This window comes from Salvelinus sp. IW2-2015, unplaced genomic scaffold, assembly GCF_002910315.2.
Source record: "Salvelinus sp. IW2-2015 unplaced genomic scaffold, ASM291031v2 Un_scaffold4174, whole genome shotgun sequence".
Classification (NCBI taxonomy): Eukaryota; Metazoa; Chordata; class Actinopteri; order Salmoniformes; family Salmonidae; genus Salvelinus; species Salvelinus sp. IW2-2015.
The window spans coordinates 29,783-39,736 of NW_019945445.1; the positions used below are offsets into that span (position 1 = coordinate 29,783).

Below are 9,954 nucleotides of genomic sequence, written 5' to 3' on the forward strand. Positions count from 1 at the left end.
TCCAAATAATCCGGAAAATACAAACATGCGCGGTACATTACGTAAAATTAAAATGCTGCCGTCAAATGTCCGGTTAATTAAAATGCTGCCGGTCAATGTCCGGTAAAATTAAAATGCGCCGGTCAAATGTCGCTAAATTAAAATGCTGTCCGGTCAAATGTCCGGTAAATTAAAATGCTGCCGGTCAAATGTCCGGTAAATAAAATTCTGCCGGTCAAATGTCCGGTAAATTAAAATGCTGCCGGTCAAATGTCCGGTAAATTAAATGCCGTCAAATGTCCGGTAAATTAAAAATGCTGCCGGTCAAATGTCGCGTAAATTAAAATTGCTGTCGGTCAAATGTCCGGTAAATTAAAATGCTGCCGGTCAAAATGTCCGGTAAATTAAAAATGCTGCCGGTCAAATGTCCGGTAAATTAAAATGCTGCCGGTCAAATGTCCGGCGCCACATTTTCCTAACGAAACCCTGACGGCATACATACACCACACACCACAACTTTTCTCACTTGTCTCTGTCTCTGGGTTTCTCTCACACACACAATTCTGCCAGAATGCCACACACGTGTCAGTGTGTGCAGTGTCAGCCACTAACACTGACCACTTAAAGAGGGAAACATGGGCGACGACCCCATGAGTTTCCCTCTTTAAACTATCAGACTGCTGCTTCACAAGTGTGTGTGTGTGTGTGTGTGTGTGTGGTGTTGTGTTTGTGGTGTGTGGGTGGTGAGGGCACACACACACACACACACATCGTAGCTGATGCGATCACACCACACACACAACACACAAACACAACACACACACATGATCACAGTCGATCTAGCAACGCGACTAGCGATCACATCAGTCCACGACTACGAGCCGTACAGCACCTGCTATCGTCCAACCACAAAACTGGTTGTAGTAGGCAAGGCAACATACCGTTGATAGTCATCATTTGTTAACTTGGTTGTAGGAGAATCCATGGCCAAATCCCCAAAAGAGCCCGGCAACCGGCTGCAGAGATCGAGCAGACGTTATCTACTCCGAATCTCTTGTCAAGGAGGCAAGACAAGATCAAGCTAAACCACGGACTACAACATCATGTGAGCAATGCACGAATCACAAGTTGACCTCAGCAAAGAGATAATACTTACCTCATAGTCTGATACACAGAATATGACTGTATAAAATGCCCACTCATAACGCATTCATGAGATCCACAGTCAGCAACCCACACCTAGAACCCATAGACCTATGCACACACACAGATGGAGAGAGACGCTCATCGATTCTTTCACTCAGTTGGTCAATAAAAAGCTAACCAGTCAAGAACATACACACGCCAATAGTGACAGAGAACATAAGTAAACTATATGTTTATGTAGCATAGGAAGTCATGCAATAGCATCCATACTCATACAATCATTAACATCCATGCGAAACGATACTGTACCATAATAATCTCACTGCCCCGACTCTAACACTATTAACTGAATACACCGCGCAGCCCCAGTCCCCTTGTATTTTGATGATTAGTTCACCACAACAACGAACTCGAACCCGCATCGAAAAGCTAGCAGCCTGATTAGGACCCGTCCCTCTGTTGCCCAGTTCGAAATCGGAAGGACAGTGCAGTGTATGAAAGAGATTAACAACTCATCAATATAGTATACGTGCGATACAAGCCAAGGCCAAAGATCACTATATCTCGATCTTCAACGCTGTCTGACGAAAGTCCACTGAGGCAAAATCATATGATAGCCCAGCCTACCCTCATCTCCCAAATACTGTGTGACGTAGCTCCGTCTAATTTCTGCTATGGAGGTTTCTCACGTTTGTAAATACCACTTATTAGTCTGCGGCTAACTTGTCGTTGACATAGTTATGTGGTTCCTACTGCTGCCCCTAAACAGAGAACCAACTCCCTCCCAGCAGGGAATCTCCGCGGGACTATGTCCTCCATCCACAAACCACAGTTAAAACAACATGCTCGACTATCAAACGGCTATGTTGACTGGCCTACATCATACAACACCAGTCTCATGGTGTAAGAGAGGTGTGGTGTGTGGTGTGTGTGGTGTGTGTGTGTGTGTGTGTGGTGGTGTGTGTGTGTGTGGTGTGTGATGTGTGTGTGTGTGTGTGTGTGTGGTGTGTTGTGACGAGTCAGTCTTACCGCGTAAGGCTCGTTCAAGAACCTTCATCAGATCCTCCTAAAGCTGACACCAACCCTCCTTCACTCTGGCAGAGACAGAGACAACAGAAAACATGCCTACCTCTGTAATGATAGACAGAACCTCATCATTAACAAGATGAATCCACCTGAAATCCAACCAGCCCCTCACTGTCATCCATCTTCAATCCATCCACAAATCAAATTGTATTTTCACATGCCCAAATACAACAAGCCATAGACCTTACGTGAAATTCTTACGTACAAGCCCATAACCAACAAACGCAGTTTCAAGAAATAGATTTAAGAAAATTTACTAAATAAACTAAAGTCAAAAAAAAAGACAAAAAAAAACTAAAAATAACAATAACGGCTATATACAGAGGGTACCAGGTACCGGAGTCAACGTGTGGGGGTACAGGTTAGTCAATTTACATGTAGGGGAACGTCTGCTTCCAGCTCACACTCTCAAACACGTAGATCCCCTGAACGCTGCTCACTCTCCAGCTCACACTCTCAAACACGTAGATCCCCTGAACGCTGCCCTCACTTTCCAGCTCACACTCTCAAACACGTAGATTCCCGAACGCTGCTCACTCTCCCAGCCACACTCTCAAACACGTAGATCCCCTGAACGCTGCTCACTCTCCAGCTTCCACTCCAAAACCACGTAGATCCCTGAACGCCTGCTCACTTTCCACTCACACTCTCAAAACACGTAGATCCCATGAACGCTGCTCCACTTGTCCAGCTCCACACTCCAAACACGGTAGATCCCCTAACGCTGCTCCACTCTCCAGCTCACACTCTCAAACACGTAGATCCCCTGAACGCTGCTCACTCTCCAATCCCAATACATTCATTCTGATCACCTGCTTCACACACCTGTATGTCATTATCACACACTATATAGTTTATTTCTTTGCACCCCCATTCATTTCATGTGATCGTGCCCCTTTCTGGTGTAGATCGTCTCTCCCCCTGTCTCACTCTCTCCTACCACCACATCTTATCTCAGGTCGTAAATTCCTGGCAGAGACTTCTCTCCCCTTTTCCATGCAGAGAGAAGAGAGACCACAGATGAACAAGATATATTCACGTGTGCTTCGAACTCCTAAATCTCTCAAAGGAAAATAAAACTTAATGTCACTTTGAGGAATGTGGAAGTCAGTGGACACTTTAAGGTTTCAGATTATGTTTGAGGTGTTTCATTTGTTGACCTCAGAGACAGGAAACCACATAACTATTTATCTGAAGTTGTACATTTCTCAATATTGAGGTTTTGCATCATTTCTGTATAAAATGAATGATTAGAAGATATAAACTATTGGTGGAAATGTATGTAATGTGTATGCTTAAACATTTTTAATTGTTGCGAAGTTTTGTATTCCCTTTAAAGTTTAACGTAATAATACCCGCCCCCCGTCGAGCACCAGTACATGTGTTGGACATGATACAGCCCCTTTCCTTATCCTGTTACGAATTACAAACACCCCCAGCACGTGAGGAAAAGTCACTCTTTCAGATAAGCAAACCCACAGCATGAGCGTTGATTGCGAAATAGTTATTGAATCAGAACCATACCACGGGTGGCATTGGCTACACGGCTGAAGAATGGTTAAACTCAGACTATCGATGCCCACAATAAGACAAAATCTTAGATTACTTAAATTACCTTCTGGAGCAAGAGGAGATTATGATGGTAAACTGGATGCGGACATTTCATATGACGTACCAACACTGTAACTTCCATCTATGAGAACATTTCTGAATGTACTCTGAAGTAGTCCAGTTCGTAAGCCACAGAGAAAAATGGATGTTCGGAGTGAGGGAACCAGGAAAAAGAGAGAAGAACTTGGAACTGTGAAACTCGGTCTCCAGTGACAACCGCATCCAACAGAGAAGACAACAATGACATTACATCGTAAATATTGACTCGCAATTATTCCGAAGAGCAGCCTCATGGCGAAGAATGAGCATTCAAGATATTAATTATAGACTGAATGATCCATTTGTCTTTCCCGCTCCTCTCTCAGTCCCACACCCCCTTCCCTTGTCCACCAAGCCGTCATATCGTTAGCCCACTAGGAAGACTTCCCGCATGTTATAACCAAATCACGTTGTTTATACAGTTCTGGCATCATTTAGTTAGTAGTAAAAATGATTAAGCCCAATATGGTGTAATGATATTTATAGTTTAAAAGGCTGTTTGTCAGATAAGCAACAATTTACGACGTCAAATAGACTCAGAGTAAAGAGTGATAAGAGTATATCGGAAAAGTTATAACTCTTTAATCTGAAGTATTCCGTGTGCCCCAACCTCCTAGTTAATTAAAATTTACATATAGTGAATCACGTAAATATTAATAAGACAGAGACATTGATTGATAAAATAACCAGACTCTTCACCTTTAATGATGCCAAAGACACGACAATTGTGAGTATGTTGTTTTGACACACCGCTATTCGGAGCTCTGTTTTTCCCAATCATTATAATCCACCCGTGTATAAGTTTGGCCTGCCTCACTAATGACGCCTTTTGACTATTCCCTGCCGTAACTTTAGCCGGCGATTCCTGTTGCCTGATCTCCCGAAAGCTTACTATCCTTTTCCCTGCCTGTTACTGTTGCCTTATTGACCCCCCTGTATGAACCTTTCTGCCTCCTGACCCAGCTACCGCCGCCTCCTGCTCCTCTGCTCCCATTGGTCATTACAGTAGTAAGGGAAAGACTATATCAAGATAATAAAACAGAGTAGCAGCAGTGTAAAAAACAAAGGTGTGGGGCGTTGACAACGTAAATCAGTCCAGATTGGCCATGGATATAATTGTTACAACCAGTCTATGCTTGCGGAGAACTGTTAAGAAGCCTTTTCCTACACAGGCGCTCCGTACCGCTTGCCATGCAGTAGCAGAGAAGAAACAGTCTATGACTAGGTGGCTGAACTTTGACAATTTTTTGGCCCTTCGCGACAAAGAGAGAGGGGTTAATATAGTTAACCTAGATCACATCTTTACTTTGTTATTATTGTATTATACAACATATTATATGTTCGCATATTGTACACAAGATGGTTGCAAAATTAAAACCTAAGACCTAACTTGTAAAAGACTATGAGAAGAGGAAATATAAAGAATAGAAGTTCTGTCATCTGACAGCTGTCGCTGTTCACCATCCTCACCTCACCTCACCTCACCTTCACCTCACCTCACCCTTCAGTCCATTTGACCGTTAGGAACATTCCCCGCCCTCATTAAGTTCTTACACTAAATATTCTCTTCGTTTCTCCGCTCTCTCTCCCCCCCCCCCCCCCCCCCCCCCCCTCCCTCTCTCTCTCTCTGTCTCTCTCTCTTTTCGCTCTCCTCTGTTTTCTCTCTCGTTCCTCTCCCTCTGTCTCGCTCTCTCTCTAGTTTCTCCTATCTATATCTTCTCCCTCTCTCTCTGCTACCACTCTCGGTCACGCCCTGACCATAGTTGCTTGAGTTCTATTTTTTTTTCAGGTGTATCTGAGTGATGCTTATGTTGTATGTCAGTGAATCTCTTCTCTTGTGTGTGTGTGTGTGTGTGTGTGTGTGTGTGTGTGTGTGTGTGTGGCCAGAGCTAAGCAAGGCTCAGATTCAGATTCACTAATCTCTTGAAAAAGGATCACTTAAAGGGGCAATCTGTAGTTGCTCCATTCATTTTTGGACTTGTAAATGAATGATATGTACCCATTGATTCATGAAGAATGTAACTTATAAATTAATGATATGTACCTATTGATTCTTGAAGAATATAACTTATAAATGCCTCATGAGCTTAGTTCAACTGTCACACCCCACCAGAACCCAAAATATTCGATTGTTTTACTACAATGTTGGTCAATAAAGTAAATGTAAACAAACACCATATAGTGTTAAAACATGGTTAAAGCTATATGTTGATATCATGGATAGTCAGTCGTTGCATCCATAGCTCTATCCATTAATCTGAGAGTTGTTACATTTCTCCTGCCCTGTCCTTCAGATTTGAACTGAAACAGAGGCGGGGATCCGCTTGGTTTTTGTGATTGTTTCAACTGCTGAATGCCGCTTTAAAGCTGAGGTGTTTAGGAGTTGAGGTGATGTATAGATATGATTATCTGCACAGCACCAAACACATTCTGTCTGTCAGACTCTGTGGAGTACTGAGGCAGACATTGAGCCCAGTCCTCTCTCCATACTGTGTGTGTGCCGGTCTATTTCTGTCTAGTGGAGTGTCTCACTGTGTAATTACACTATTAGTCTGCTGCTACTTGTCTTGACATAGTTATGTGGTTCCTCTGCTGCCCCTAAACAGAGAACAACCTCCCTCCCAGCAGGGAATCTCCCTGGGACTATGTCCTCCTCCACAAACACAGTTAAAACACATGCTGACTATCAAACGGCTATGTTGACTTGCCTACACATACAACACCAGTCTCATTGTGGTGAAGAGAGGTGTGGTGGTGGTGCATGTGGGGGTGTGTGTTGTGTGGTGTGTGTGTGTGTGGTGGTCGTGTGTGTTGTGTGGTGGTTGTGACGAGTCAGTCTTACCGCGTAGAGCTCGTTCAGAACCTTCATCAGATCCTCCTAAAGCTGGACACCAACCTCCTTACTCTGCAGAGACAGAGACACAGAAAACATGTCCATCCTCTGTAATGATAGACAGAACCTCATCATTAACAAAGATGAATCCACCTGAAATCCAACCAGCCCCTCACTGTCATCCATCTTTCAATCCATCCATCAAATCAAATTGTATTTGTCACATGCCCAAATACAACAGCCATAGACCTTACGTGAAATTCTTACGTACAAGCCCATAACCAACAACGCAGTTCAAGAAATAGAGTTAAGAAAATTTACTAAATAAACTAAAGTCAAAAAAAAAGACAAAAAAACAATAAAATAACAATATACGGGGCTATATACAGGGGTACCGGTACCGAGTCAACGTGTGGGGTACAGGTTAGTCAATTTACATGTAGGTGTAACGTCTGCTTCCAGCTCACACTCTCAAACACGTAGATCCCCTGAACGCTGCTCACTCTCCAGCTCACACTCTCAAACACGTAGATCCCCTGAACGCTGCTCACTTTCCAGCTCACACTCTCAACACGTGAATCCCTGAACGCTGCTCACTCTCCAGCTCACACTCTCAAACAACGTAGATCCCCTGAACGCTGCTCACTCTCCACTCCACTCTCAAACACCCGTAGATCCCTGAACGCTGCTCACTTTCCAGCTCACACTCTCAAACACGTAGATCCCATGAACGCTGCTCCACTCCAGCTCACACTCTCAAACACGTAGATCCCCTGAACGCTGCTCACTCTCCAGCTCACACTCTCAAACACGTAGATCCCCTGAACGCTGCTCACTCTCCAGATCCCAATCACATTCATTCTGATCACCTGTTCACACACCTGTATGTCATTATCACACACTATATAGTTTAGTTCTTTGCACCCCATCATTGTGTCATGATGTGGCCCTTTCTGGGTGTAGATCGTGGCTTCCCCCTGTCTCACTCTCTCCTACACACAGGTTCTGTTATCTCAGGTCGTAAATTCCTGGCAGAGACTCTCTTCCCCTTTTCATGCAGAGAGAGAGAGAGACCACAGAGTGAACAAAGTATTTCACGTGGTCGAACTCCTAAATCCTCAAAATGGGAAAATGAAACTAGATGTCCACTTGTGAGAATGTGGGAAGGGTCAGTGGACACTTAAGGGTCAGTTATGTTGAGTGTGTTTCATTTGGTGACCTCAGAGGACAGGAAACACACATAACTATATCTCTGAATGTGTACATTTCTCAATTATGAGGTTTGCATCTATTTCTTGTATAAAATGAATGAGTAAAGATTAAACTATTTGTGAAATGATGTAATGTGATGTTAAACATTTAATGTGAGAGTTTTGTATTCCCTTTAAAGTTTAACTAAGTCATTGACCCGCCCCCGTGAGCACAGACATGATCTGGCATCATGGAACAGCCCTTTCCTATTGTTACGAATAAAACCCCCACCTGAGGAAATCCTCTTCAGACTAAGCAAACCCACAGCATGAGCTGTGATTGCGAATAGTTATTGAATTCCTAACCATACCACGTGGAGCATTGGCTACACGGCTGAAAATGGTTAAACTCAGACTATCGATCCCTACAGAATAAGAGCAAATCTTAGATACTAATTACCTGTCTGGAGCAAGAAATTATGTAAACCTGGGATGCGAATACCGACAACCACTGAAACTTCTATTCTATGAGAACATTTCTGAATGGTACTCTGAAGTATCCATTCTAACCACGAAAAATGGATCTTCAGGGAACCAGAAAAAGAGAGAGAGACTTGGATGAACTCTCCAGCAGACGGACCGGATTCCAACAGAGAAGACAACAATGACATACATCGTAAATATGTACTTGCAATTATTCTCGAAGGAGCAGCCGTTCATGTGCGAAGGAATAGCATTTCAATGTATATAATTATAGACTGTGTAATGAATCCATTTTGTCTTTCCCGCTCTCTCTCAGTCCACACCCCCTTCCCTTTGTCCACCAAGCCGTCATATCGGTTTAGCCCACTAGGGAATCTTCCCTGTCATTGTTAGTAACCAATATCTACTGTTTGTTTATGCAGTTCTGTGATCATTTAGTTAGTTAGTAAATAATGATTAAGCCAATTGGTGTATGGATGATTTATAGTAAAGGCTGGGTTTGTGCAGATAAGCAACAATTTACGACGTTCAAATGAGACTCAGGTGAGGTAAAGAGTTATAAGAGTTATATTCGGAAAAGTATAACTTCGTAATCTGAAGATATTCCGTGGTGCCCCGACTTCCTAGTTAATTAAATTTACATTAGTGTAATCACGTAATAATAATTACAGAGAATTGATTTGATAAAATAACAGTCTTCACCTTTAATGATGCCAAAGACACGACAATTGTGAGGTATTGTTTGTTTTGTGACACACCTCTATTCGGAGCTCTGTTTTTCCCATCATTTAATCCACCCGTGTATGATAGTTTTGGCCTGCCTCACTAATGACGCCTTTTGACTATTCCCTGCCTGTACTTTAGCCTGTCGGATTTCCTGTTGCCTGATCTCCCGGAAGACGTTACTATCCTTTTCCCTGCCTGTACTGTTGCCTTTTTGGACCCCCCTGTATGACCTTCTGCCTGCCCCTGGACCCAGCTACCTGCCTCCTCCTGTGGTCCTCTGTCTCCCATTGTGTTCATTACAGTAGGTAGGGGTAAAGTGACTATGCATAGATAATAAACAGAGAGTAGCAGCAGTGTAAAAACAAAGGTGTGGGGGGGTTGACAACGTAAATAGTCCAGTTGGCCATTGGATTAATTGTTCAACAGTCTATGGCTTGGGGGTAGAAGCTGTTAAGAAGCCTTTTTTGTCCTACACATGGCGCTCCGGTACCGCTTGCCATGCAGTAGCAGAGAGAACAGTCTATGACTAGGGTGGCTGGAGTCTTTGACAATTTTTTGGGCCTTTCTCTGACAAAGAGAGGAGGGGTATAGTTAACCTAATCACATCTTTTTACTTGTGTTTTATATTGTATGACAACATATTTTATATGTTTCTGCATATGTACACAAGATGTTGAAATAAACCTAAGCCTAACGTGAAAAGAGCTATGGAGAGAGGAAGATATAATAGAATAGAAGTTTCCTGTCAGTCTGTACAGCTGTGTCGGCTGTTTCACACCTCACCTCACCTCACCTCACCTCACCTCACCTCACCTCAGGTCCATTTGGACCGTTAGGAACATTCCCCCTCATTAGTGCACT

General features: G+C 43.3%; 1 pseudogene; it reads right to left on the reverse strand.

Annotated features, from left to right (window-relative positions):
- LOC112076979 (SLIT-ROBO Rho GTPase-activating protein 2-like) overlaps positions 1-9,954 on the reverse strand; it is a 42,893-nt pseudogene that overhangs the window by 28,975 nt on the left and 3,964 nt on the right.